General features: G+C 36.1%; 1 non-coding gene across 1 annotated transcript; it reads right to left on the bottom strand.

The window, feature by feature from the left end:
• Positions 1–5,088: 5,088 nt before the first annotated feature.
• Positions 5,089–5,195, bottom strand: LOC147921597 (small nucleolar RNA R71). Its single transcript, XR_015589848.1, has one exon. It is a non-coding gene; the product is annotated as a small nucleolar RNA R71 (small nucleolar RNA).
• Between the last annotated feature and the right edge of the window lie 8,098 nt (positions 5,196–13,293).

Here is a 13,293-nt window from a genome sequence, read left to right as displayed (position 1 = left end):
GAACATAAAGAGGTTTGGAACATTCGAATAAACTATAGATTAAATCATGTAAAAATGATATTTATATATTAGTATTTTAACCATAGATTACTAGGGATAAAATTTGATTAGAGTCCTTACCCACAAGTGGATTAGGTTGACAATGAAAATACAGTCCACATAACCATTAACCTCACTCGCATGACATAATTTATATATCTATGTTTTTTTATTTCTTAATTTGATTATCAAATTTTCTTTCTATTCTCTTTAATGAGGGACCCTTTAAACAGTTTTAGACATCTATTTTAAGGAAATATTTTCTCTAATTTAAGAAAAATTCCTTTTTGTAATTATTAGTTATCGACCTATAATATTTATATTTTTTACAAACTTATCAATAAGGTTACAACCTTTTTATTTATGTAAAAAAAGATGTTGCACATTTTATATATACAGCTTTAGTGAATCTCAGATTTTTTTTTTATATATATTGAAATACTGTAATAGAAACATACTAGTGGCATTTCTTTGTCATTTAGATAAGTACTTTATTAGTTTGACTTAGAGTTTTTATACATTAAAAATAAAATCTATTTGTATGTCAAAATACCAAAAACTAGGTTGATATATTTCAGTTAGTTATAATCTCATATTCAAAAATTTGGCTGAGAATTTTGAGGATTTAAAACAAAATTACAACGTTTTCCATTTAAACAAGATATCTTTACTTGTATTAAATTTGTCATTATAATTTTATAAACAATAATTTAAAAGAGAAATTTAAACGCTCATAGTGTATTTATTTGTCAAGTAAATAAACACTTTCTCATTAATTTTTTTTAGTTTTGTAGTATGTTATGATAGTTAAGTTGGGTTTTCAATTACATATAAATAACTAATGTAGCTTTGTGTCTATAATATCATATACAAAACACACATCCTTACATTCTTTTCATATAAGAAATAATAGTTGGTAAATTTCACGTATAACCACATATGGCTCAGGTTGCTATGCTATTCAATGTTGTAGCCTTGTTTTGCGCCTTTGTTCCTGTATTTTCGGTCGACGAATCTGAAGCAAAATCGTTATGGGACACTTGTCTTGTTAAATCTCTCCTCACTGTGCCTTGAATATAGTCGCCATTGTTTTTGGAAATGCAACCATCAATGATTCTTGCTGCCACGATCTTGTTCAAGAAGGAAAATTGTGTCATGATACTCTCATTATATATATTGCTGACAGACCAGCCTTAATTTCCCGTGAAACACTATATTTGAACAAGAGGGACGACATGTGGAATCATTGCGTTGCAATCTCGAAAATTGCTTAAATTATTTTGATTTAAAACTTGATACTTTTTTTTGTAACATTTACTTTATCCGAAATATCCATTTCAGTACTTTTACCAAAAATAAAGCATAGTAAATCTCTTTGAGGATACATAACACAACTTTGTATTTCTAACAAAACAAAAAAAAACAAAATTATCTCATATGAATTTTAATCCGTAATCCAGATATTAATAGGACATATATTTTTTTTTGACTGAATTCAGTATTTATATATATATATATATAAATATATTAAATTTACAACAACTGTATAATCCTAACAAGTTTTCTACTATTTATTCTAAATAATGACATAATATTTCGATCAATCTCAAAAGATAGGTCTAAATAATTGATGTGTCTGTATTTTATAGGTTTTTTTCCATAGTTTTTAGGTTTGTTTTGAGTCTTTTATTGAGTCAAAGTGTGCTTTTAGAGTCTTTTTAGTATTTTATGAGTTTGTACATGTTCTAGGTTGCTTTTGAAGGAAACTGAATGTTTTGGGGATGAAAACCAGCATCTGGAGCCATTTTGGTGAAGACCGTTCGGACTAGCAAGCAGATGAAGCAAACACAGAAAAAACATCCTGGATCAGCTGATCCACATTTTGGATCGACCGATCCCGTACCCGAAGCAACTTTTCTTTTTTCGTTTTAAACCGACTTTTAGGGTTTTATTTTAGTATTTAAGCACGAGGCTCGACCTCTAGAAAGACAACTTTTATTCTACGCCGCTTTTGAGTACTTGTAAGCTGGGGGAGAAGATCTCTAATCCTTTGTATCTCTTTGGAGAAGATTTCTGAACCCTTTTTACTTCTCTTTGCAATTCAATTATGATTTCTTCATCCTTGTTTTGCTGTTCTTCTATTTATATGTCTGAGTAGTTCTACTATTGGGTTTCGGGTTTCAAAAGGGGGTTTATGATTCTCTAAATTTAGGTTTGTTAGATTTGGGATTGATCTTATTGTTCTTCATCTATATTTGTTCTTATTGCTTAAGCTAGACTGATCACCTAGATTAAGATCTTAGGTTAAACTCATTGTGGCACCAAAAGTGTTGTTGAGTTACTTGAAAGAAACATAGGTGAGCAAGGTGGACCTTAGCCAACGGAATTTCAAGTTGAGGCACCTTGTGAACAAATCAGACTTGAACTTTAACGCTTGCTTGTTTAGTTAGATGATGTTCATATATTTTACCTTGTTTTCCCTTAGTTTATTCACAACTTTTGCATCTTTTGCTATCCATTTAGGCCATTATTGTGTAGCTTTAGGACTAATCATGCATTAGAGTGTAGTTGCATTGCATTTGCATCTTTTCATGCATAAACAGGTGATTTTGGAGCTTAAGGAGCATGGAAGCAATGCTGAGGAGAACTGAAGCTGTCCTGAGGAGAAAACAAGAGAGTTAAGGCTGTAGAATCAAGGTCCGGAGTCCAACTCGACCGCACCACTCGACCACCACTCGACCGTGTGCTGAGGAGGACTCGACAGAGTGGAGAATGCATGAGAGAAGCCAGCTCGACCAGCCACTCGACCGAGCACTGGTCGAGTTGACCGAGCCGTTGACTACTTTGACTTTTTGTATTTTTAGGGCTTCCACCTCACCTCCTATATAAGGCCCTTGTACTTGTAGCCACAAAGGAGTCCAGCTTTTTAGAGAGTCAAAAAACCTAGTTTTTACCTTTTTTAGATATTATTCCTTTTGCACTTTTATTTTATTTATAGATCTTGTACTTGTTTGAGAGAGAAAGACTAGATTCTTATATTTTGTTTGTTTCATAACTTTCAAAGTATTAAGATTTCGAGTTTTATTCCTTCATCAATATTGTAGATCTCTGTTTCATCTTCCTAATGATGCAAGTTTCATTATTTTCTGGGTTTTTGACATATTTCACCATGTGTTCTTGTGAGTAGTTTGTTTAGGACCTTGAGGATGGGTTAGGCTGGGTTGATCTTGTGGTTTGTTTGATTTGGTCAAGCTTGATTGTTGTAGATCTCTTCTAGGCTAGATGATCTTAATGCTGATCCTATATCTGAGAGGGTAGGGTTTGATTTCAAGCATCTTAGCATCACACCAATGTCTAAGGAGCATAGATAAGGCTAGATCTAGAGCTTACCATTAGGCTTGCTAAGAGATTAGAAGTCTTGTTTGGTTTGAGATGTATTGCTTAATGCCTGCTTGTGTAGATTCTTTTCTTTGTGAGAACAAGTCTAGAAATGCATAGGTTTGATTGTTTCTTGCCATGAGAGTGGATTAAACATGTATTAGAATAGTATGTCTAGAGATCAGCTCAATGTTTGCTTGAGATTTGTTGACCAAGTTAGATAACCACAATGATTAGCTCAGCCCATGAATCCCTCCTCAAGACCTTCTTTGTTTATTGAAATCCTAGTCTAAATATCATTGCTTGTTTGTTGTTTGATTGGTTTTAGCATTGCTCTGTTTTTCTTGTGTTGCTCTGTTTTCATGTTTAAGTCTAGCTCGACCACGTACTCGACCTACACTCGGTCGAGTGCTGCTCGAGTTCATCCCCAGAACTTGTGTTTTTGATTTGTGATTGTCTTGTTTCATTCCTGTTTCATTTCCATTGCATTCACGTAGTTTCCTGTTCATTACTTGTCTTGCATTAGTTCATTGGCATAGTTTCTATCTCTGTTCTAGTTTCATTATAGCTTCAAGTTGTTTGTTCTGTTTGCATTTAGTATCCTGTTCTAGTTGTTTTTACTTTCTGCATTTCATATCTCATTTTAGGATTGTTAGTGACAAACAATCTTTACAATTGGCTTGACTTAGACTCATATGCACATCTTAATTGTTCACAATCACTCAGATAGGATTGACACCTCTTATACTGCAACTGCATAAGGGGAATTGAAACACCTTGACTTCTATTCATTCCATACATCATCATTCCATACATCATTCATTCATACACCACAAAGAAAGTCAGTTTCAATTTGGCGCCGTTGCCCATTTGAGTGTGTTTTGTGACATTTAGGATCACTATTAGTCTAAGATTAAGTTCATTTTAAACACTTGTGAAGTTACTGAACTGGAATCTTCCTTTGCTTGGCTGTTTTGTGTTTCAGGTACCCACTCGACCACCTACTCGACCACCACTCGACCGAGCTGTGATCGAGCACTTGGTCGAGCCAGAAGCCGGATCAAATTAGCCATTACTTCCCAGTCGACTCGACCACCCACTCGAGCCTGTGCTCGACCGTGTATCTGTTCGAGTCTGTAGTAGAGTTTGTTGATGCACACAAGGTCAAAAGGCAAAGATAGTCTTCAACAGCCTATTGACAACATCCACAGGCTACAAAAGGGTTTGAGACATAAGCAAGGAAGAGTAGTTCAACAACAACAAGGTCAAGACATCATGGAGCAACAGGCTATCCATGAGCAAAGACCAAGGCACATTGGTGCAGGAGATGCACCCAATACCCACAACCAAAGGGCTGGAATTGTGCCACCTTCAGTAGCAAACAATAATTTTGAGATCAAGAGTGGATTGATCTCAATGATACAAGCAAACAAGTTTCATGGGTTGCCAATGGAGGATCCACTAGATCACCTTGATGAGTTTGACAGAATATGTGGACTCACCAAGATCAATGGAGTGAGTGAAGATGGATTCAAATTAAGACTCTTCCCATTTTCTCTTGGAGACAAAGCTCACCTTTGGGAGAAGACTCTTCCTACTGGAGCTATCACCACATGGGATGCATGCAAGAAAGCTTTTTTGGCCAAGTTCTTCTCCAATGCAAGGACTGCTAGGCTGAGGAATGAGATTTCTGGGTTTGCTCAAAGGAATAATGAGAGCTTTTGTGAAGCTTGGGAGAGGTTTAAAGGATTCCAAACTCAGTGTCCTCACCATGGCTTCAGCAATGAGTCACTTCTAAGCACCTTGTATAGAGGGGTGCTTCCCAAGATAAGAATGCTTCTTGACACAGCCTCTAATGGCAATTTCCTCAACAAGAATGTGGAAGAAGGATGGGAATTAGTTGAGAATCTTGCTCAATCTGATGGAAATTATAATGAGGACTATGATAGGACCATAAGGAGCTCCTCAACTGATCAAGAGGACAAGTATAAGAAGGATTTGAAGATGGTCAATGAGAAGCTTGACAAGATCCTCCTCAGCCAATCCAAGTCCATTCACTTCATTGGTGAAGAGGAAGCTCCAGTTCAAGAGGGGGAGCCTGAATTTGCTGAGTTGTGCTACATGCAGAACCAGGGAGGATTCAAAGGCTACAACCAAGGAGGTTTCAAGAACAACAATCTCTCTTATAGGAGCACCAATGTGGCCAACCCTCAAGACCAGGTCTATCCACCTCCTCAACCTCAACAGCAACAAAACTACATCCCCAAGCAACAACACCAAGTGTTCCAGCCCCAATTGTGTCCCCCACCAGGGTTTCAGACTAACCAAGGCCAGGAACAAGACTTAAGAGCAATGATGCAACAATTGTTGATTGGGCAAACACAAGGCAAGATTGAGGAAGCCAAACAGTTTGCTGAGTTGAATCAAAGGCTCACATCACAGTACAATGATCTGAACATGAAGTTTGAAGGTCTCAACTCCAGAATGAAGTATATGGAGAGTAACATTGCCTCTACTTCAGCTCCTAAACCCAACCAACTCCCTGGAAAAGCTGTTCAAAATCCAAGGGAGTTCACTGCAAAAGCCATTCATATCTCTGATGAGGAAGTCACTGAGGACAGTGAAGTCCAAGTTTGGGGGAATTCATTAGTTACTGAAGCCCCAAGTGACGTTTGTGCAAAGCAACTGGAGTCCGTTATTGCACTCGACCAAGTACTCGAACAGCCACTCGATCGAGTGCATACTCGAGTGGTCGATCGAGTTGCAGACTCAGAAGCTGTCAAGCCTGCTAAGTACACTCCTCCTGCTTACAAGCCACCTCTTCCATTCCCAGGATGTTTCAAAGCACAAAAGATTAAGAAGCTTAGGGAAATCATTGAGAGAAAGGAGATGATGGCTAAGCAACAAGAGGAAGAGAAGGCTTTGAAGGAAGTGGTTGTGATTGAAGAAGCTGTGGTTGAGGAAGTGTTGGCCATACAAGAGATCACCATTGCTTACCAAGAAGAAGAGAGAGGACCTGCCTTGGAACAGTATGATCCATATCCTCTCTACAAAGACTTTTTGCTTGATTTGTCAAAGAAGAAGGCTGAAGCTCAAGATGAGAAGGATCTTGAGGACTTTGGAGAAGTTATCATTCCAATCAAACTTAAGGATCCAGGTCCATTCTATCTGCCTTCATGGGCGGATATACATGGTTAATGGGTGGGGCACGTGCCCCAGACTAAGTTTTAAAAATTATCTAATGGACTATAGTATAACTTGTTCTCCTAGTTCATTTGGTATTAGTGTGCCGTGCCCCATGCACTATTGGTAAACGAGTTCGATGCTTATATTTTTTTTTTTTAATTTCCATATCCAACGTTCCCTTGTTAAAGTGGTCTACCATATGTTTTTAATTATTCTTTCTGATTGGTTAACTAGTGTTTCAGTCTTATTTATTTTCTTACTACCTTATACTTTTTAACAAAATTTAAATCTTCCTTTCCTACTACTAAATATATTTATATTTACATTAAAAAGTATTTGCAAAATTAGTATGCAATATTATCAATTTTTTTGTAGTTTATCTAATATATTTAAATAATCATCTTGTATTAATAATATATGTTTAAATATAATTTTTTATTTTAAATATATCTAATATGCAATTATATATACATTAAAAAATCATGTAAAAAAAATTAATTACTAAAAATGGAAAGTTATATTTACTATTTTTTTTATGTAATTTTGTTATTAATAATAATAAATTATTTGTGTCCTATACCAAAAAAATTCTGGATCCGCCACTGTATACAACTCTGTCTTTGGGTCCGATGCTTGTATTTTTTTTTTCTTTTTAATTTCCATATCCAACGTTCCCTTATTAAGTAATCTACCATATGTTTTTAATTATTCTTTCTGATTGGTTAACTAGTGATTCAGTCTTATTTATTTTCTTACTACCTTATACTTTTTTAACAAAATTTAAATCTTCCTTTCCTACTACTAAATATATTTATATTTACATTAAAAAGTATTTGCAAAATTAGTATACAATATTATCAATTTTTTTGTAGTTTATCTAATATATTTAGAGGATAATCTTGTATTAATAATATATGTTTAAATATAATTTTTTTATATTAAATATATCTAATATGCATTTATATATACATTAAAAATCATGTAAAAAAAATTTTAATTACTAAAAATGGAAAGTTATATTTACTATTTTTGTTATGTAATTTTGTTATTAATAATAATAAATTATTTGTGCCCTATACCAAAAAAAATTCTGGATCCGCCACTGTCTGCCTTGCACACTTAGCTATCTTCACTACAACCAATGCCTTTGTGACTTGGGAGCTTCAACAAGTGTGATGCCATACTCCATAGCACAAAAGCTTGGGAGAACTGATTTCAAGTCCACCAACCTTCATATATGTTTAGCTGATGGGTCAAACAAAGAGATAGTTGGAAGGTTGGAGAATGTCCCAGTCAAGATAGGGAAGGCAAGGGTTCACACTGATTTTGTGGTGTTGGAGATGGACAAGGAACCTGAAGATCCAATCATTCTTGGAAGGCCATTCCTAGCCACTGTTGGAGCAGTTATTGATGTCAAAGAGGGTCTTGTGACCTTGAACATTGCTGAAGATATAGCCATGAAGTTTAACATCTATAACCCAACCAACCTTCCTACCATTGATGATCAACCTTTTACTATCAAGGACAAAGGAGGTCAAGAAGGTTCAAGTGGTGAAGCTACTCCAAAGGCTAAGCTCTCCTTTCAAGATGATTCTGTGGAAAAGCTTAAGAGGTCAGTTCAAGAGTTGACTAGTATGGTTGAGGATCTTCAAGTTAAGCTGAACAAGAGGTCCTTAAGGAAGGCAAGACCAAGGCTCAAAATCAAGAAGAAACATGGTTTGTGTGTTAAGGGTGAGGTGATCAAGGATCAACTTCACAGTGATCAAGAGGTTCCAGGGAGGATTTCATCACCTCCTTGGTAACTAAACCAAGTCTAAAAAGGACACCAAAGTCAAGCTTAGTGACTTTAAACAAGCTCACTAGGGAGGAAGTCCCTAAGGTATCCATGTACATATTGTTTAAGGTTTTTGATATTTTGATTTTTGTTTTAGTATTTTCATGATCAGGGAAGCAAGGGAGACCAGATAGAAGAGGAAAAGAACAATCGTGGTCCAGCTCGACCCCCCCACTCGAGCACGTACTCGACCGAGTCCCGGTCGATCCCCATCGTCGAGCTGCCCCAATCTCCACTCCAAGTCACTAACAAGACCCCAACTACTCCTATGATAGCATGCAGATGGATGTGGACAACTACTTCCACAATCCCTAAGGTACCACTATCACCTTCCATTGTAGATATCATTGCATTGGACATTGTGTTTTGTTTTTTGTTTTTCATCTTGAATCCTCAATCAAATTTCTTTCACACAGGGACTGTGTGATTTAAGTTTGGGGGAGGGTTTGAGATAGCATTTGACATTGTGTTTTGTGATTCTTATTTCAAATTTTTAGCATAATCATGTTAATACTTGCATAGCATCTAAGGCATAGAAAAACCCTAAAAATTTGAAAATTTTTGCAAAAATCTTTACAAAAAAAAGAGAGTGTTCATGTAGTTTGCACTGCACATTAGGATCTTGTTTAGCATGTTTCATGTAGGATTGTATAGTACTTGCATTAGGGATCTATGATGAGTATTTCCTTATTAGCTTGTTTATTCACTAGACTAGGATCAATGCTCAAGTTAATAGTACTTTGATGCTAGTTGAGTGGTTAGAATAAGATTGAACCAGGCCTTGAATTCCTACATTGCATTTGGTCTAAATTGAAGCATGTTGAGATTTAAAACCATTTCCTATTTATAAGAACCTAATATTGACTTTCAATTATCAATGTGTGCAATGCTTTAAACTCATGGATACCACATACATATTTGGATCATCTTTTTCTTTTTTACCACTCTTGTTGATCCAAGTAGCTGATTTCCTCATTAAGAATCAGTTCCCCTACCCCTAAACCAAACCTTCTTTCAAGCCATGTTTATTCTTGTGTGTGTGAGGCCTATCTTTGGGATTGAGCTTGGTAGAAAGTGTTAGGTTTGAACTGACAAGAGTAAAGCCTTGTGTAGTTCTAGTTTGCATTTTTCAAACTAGATAGGACTAGGTGGTTCACTTGTTGGGTTTGGGACTTGGCTATTATGAAAAGAAAAGAGGAAAAAGAAAAAGAAAAGAGGAAAAAGAGTCTTTAGGAGGGGAATGTGTTTAAGAAAATTTAAAGTCTAGTGAAAGAATGGGAAGAATAAGGTTGTTTAAAGATGTTTCTAGTTAAAGAAAAGAAAGAAAGGAAAGAGAAGTCTAGCAAAATGCTTATATGTCTTAAGAATAAGAAGAAAACAGAACCATAGCAAATAAGTAAGAATCCCCCGTTCCACTAGAAAGATCAAATAAGAAACCTCTCCTAAGACTTTAAAACCAAAAGAGAAAAGGGTGAAAAAGAAGAAAAGAAGTTAAAGGGTAGCACTAGGACCAATTGGGTTTAGATTGATAGGATAAACACTTTGGGTGCCTTTGGGTAGACAAGATTTTGTTCTTGTATGTATCTAAGTGTTCTTACCTTTAGCATTCTTCTAAAGCTCAATTCATTTTTTATGAGAGAACCTTGATATTGATAAGCCCTACTCTAAAAAGAGACCATCATTGTCTCTAAACCTTTTACTGCCAAGCCAAATGAGTTTAAGCATTGCATAGAATTGATTCATGTTCTTGATTAATGAATGTTAAAGGAAATGGTTGATTTGAATGCATGTGGATGTCTAAGGCTCAAATCAGTGAAGGTTGTGATATGCTTGTCTAAAGTCTTTAAGTATAGCTCATTCAACTTGCATCATAGTACTAGTAACTTGGACATTGATTCTAGATAGTCTATTTGCAAGTTTTAGGAGCTGAGATCCCACTTTCAAACCTCACCTACCTTCTTTTGTCTTTGATTATTTGCTTGAGGGCAAGCAAAGACTAAGTTTGGGGGTGTTGATGTTCATATATTTTACCTTGTTTTCCCTTAGTTTATTCACAACTTTTGCATCTTTTGCTATCCATTTAGGCCATTATTGTGTAGCTTTAGGACTAATCATGCATTAGAGTGTAGTTGCATTGCATTTGCATCTTTTCATGCATAAACAGGTGATTTTGGAGCTTAAGGAGCATGGAAGCAATGCTGAGGAGAAGTGAAGCTGTCCTGAGGAGAAAACAAGAGAGTTAAGGCTGTAGAATCAAGGTCCGGAGTCCAACTCGACCGCACCACTCGACCACCACTCGACCGTGTGCTGAGGAGGACTCGACAGAGTGGAGAATGCACGAGAGAAGCCAGCTCGACCAGCCACTCGACCGAGCCGTTGACCACTTTGACTTTTTGTATTTTTAGGGCTTCCACCTCACCTCCTATATAAGGCCCTTGTACTTGCAGCCACAAAGGAGTCCAGCTTTTTAGAGAGTCAAAAAACCTAGTTTTTACCTTTTTTAGATATTATTCCTTTTGCACTTTTATTTTATTTTTAGATCTTGTACTTGTTTGAGAGAGAAAGACTAGATTCTTATATTTTGTTTGTTTCATAACTTTCAAAGTATTAAGATTTCGAGTTTTATTCCTTCATCAATATTGTAGATCTCTGTTTCATCTTCCCAATGATGCAAGTTTCATTATTTTCTGGGTTTTTGACATATTTCACCATGTGTTCTTGTGAGTAGTTTGTTTAGGACCTTGAGGATGGGTTAGGCTGGGTTGATCTTGTGGTTTGTTTGATTTGGTCAAGCTTGATTGTTGTAGATCTCTTCTAGGCTAGATGATCTTAATGCTGATCCTATATCTGAGAGGGTAGGGTTTGATTTCAAGCATCTTAGCATCACACCAATGTCTAAGGAGCATAGATAAGGCTAGATCTAGAGCTTACCATTAGGCTTGCTAAGAGATTAGAAGTCTTGTTTGGTTTGAGATGTATTGCTTAATGCCTGCTTGTGTAGATTCTTTTCTTTGTGAGAACAAGTCTAGAAATGCATAGGTTTGATTGTTTCTTGCCATGAGAGTGGATTAAACATGTATTAGAATAGTATGTCTAGAGATCAGCTCAATGTTTGCTTGAGATTTGTTGACCAAGTTAGATAACCACAATGATTAGCTCAGCCCATGAATCCCTCCTCAAGGCCTTCTTTGTTTATTGAAATCCTAGTCTAAATATCATTGCTTGTTTGTTGTTTGATTGGTTTTAGCATTGCTCTGTTTTTCTTGTGTTGCTCTGTTTTCACGTTTAAGTCTAGCTCGACCACGTACTCGACCTACACTCGGTCGAGTGCTGCTTGAGTTCATCCCCAGAACTTGTGTTTTTGATTTGTGATTGTCTTGTTTCATTCCTGTTTCATTTCCATTGCATTCACGTAGTTTCCTGTTCATTACTTGTCTTGCATTAGTTCATTGGCATAGTTTCTATCTCTGTTCTAGTTTCATTATAGCTTCAAGTTGTTTGTTCTGTTTGCATTTAGTATCCTGTTCTAGTTGTTTTTACTTTCTGCATTTCATATCTCATTTTAGGATTGTTAGTGACAAACAATCTTTACAATTGGCTTGACTTAGACTCATATGCACATCTTAATTGTTCACAATCACTCAGATAGGATTGCCACCTCTTATACTGCAACTGCATAAGGGGAATTGAAACACCCTGACTTCTATTCATTCCATACATCATCATTCCATACATCATTCATTCATACACCACAAAGAAAGTCAGTTTCATTAGATCCAAACAGAAGTTTAGGATCTAGTTATTTCCTTGCAAAGTTAGCTAATGCTACGGAAGTAGGTTAGCTTTATTATTGAGATTTGAGTTCAAGAACGGTTACTAATGCATTCCTATCTATCATCCAAATTTGTGGTTGTAATCCCCTAACTGATTCCCTACGTCCAATATCTTTCCTTGATTTCAAAACCTTTATTTATTTCCTGCTTTTAATTGATCACTTGAAACACAAACTTTCTTTTGCTTTAGCTATACTCAATCTATATAATTTCATAGTGTATCATTTGGTCTCTGTGGATTCGACCTTGAAGTGTTACGACGACACCACTAGATCGTGGTTAATTGCACATTAGGTTTTATTTGACACTAAATCAATTTGGCGCCGTTGTCGAGGACCAAAACGATTGCCTTTGAGATTTTAGAATTGAGTATCGTCTAAGATTTCTTTTTGTTTTTACAAATTATTTTTATTTTCTTTTTTTGTAGATTAAAAAAAAATGAAAAATGTTTTTGGGGCCATGGATTAAGATGTATGGCCACAGGATGAGTAGACCACAGTTGATGAAGACATTCTAGATGAGCTTTATGTGGAGCCACCATTTGATGAGAGTGTTCTTACACCGGATCAAAAAGTTAGGTTGGATGAGCTTTCCATGGAGCATCCAACAACAACAAGGAGGAACTTAGCAGCAATGATCTGGTTGAATCTCATTTCACATCGAGCAGTACTTGAAGGGAGGGATCCCACTTTCACAGAGATTAGGGAAGCTCATGCTTGCGAAAAGGTAATATATTGGGTACCACCAAGCCAAATAGAAGGTACATGCGTTTCCACCCTTGAAATTCATGATTTTGAGGATATTCACATGCCATGCATTGAAGAGGTGACTTATAGTTTGGATACTCCATTGCTCATTGATGAATGCTATGATTTGATATGTGAGTCTCAACGTCTAGACATTTTAAGAGCATAAAAACTTGCTAGGGATTATCATGAAATATGTTTTGATATTGAATATCATTGTGCTTTGAGTGTTCATGATCTCGAGTTTGAGTTTTCAATGCCTGATGTATCTAGCTCT

Source organism: Camelina sativa, chromosome 18, assembly GCF_030686135.1.
Source record: "Camelina sativa cultivar CO46 ecotype springtype chromosome 18, ASM3068613v1".
NCBI lineage: Eukaryota > Viridiplantae > Streptophyta > Magnoliopsida > Brassicales > Brassicaceae > Camelina > Camelina sativa.
Note: the sequence above shows the minus strand (reverse complement) of the source record. Positions and strands in the feature narration are given on the sequence as shown.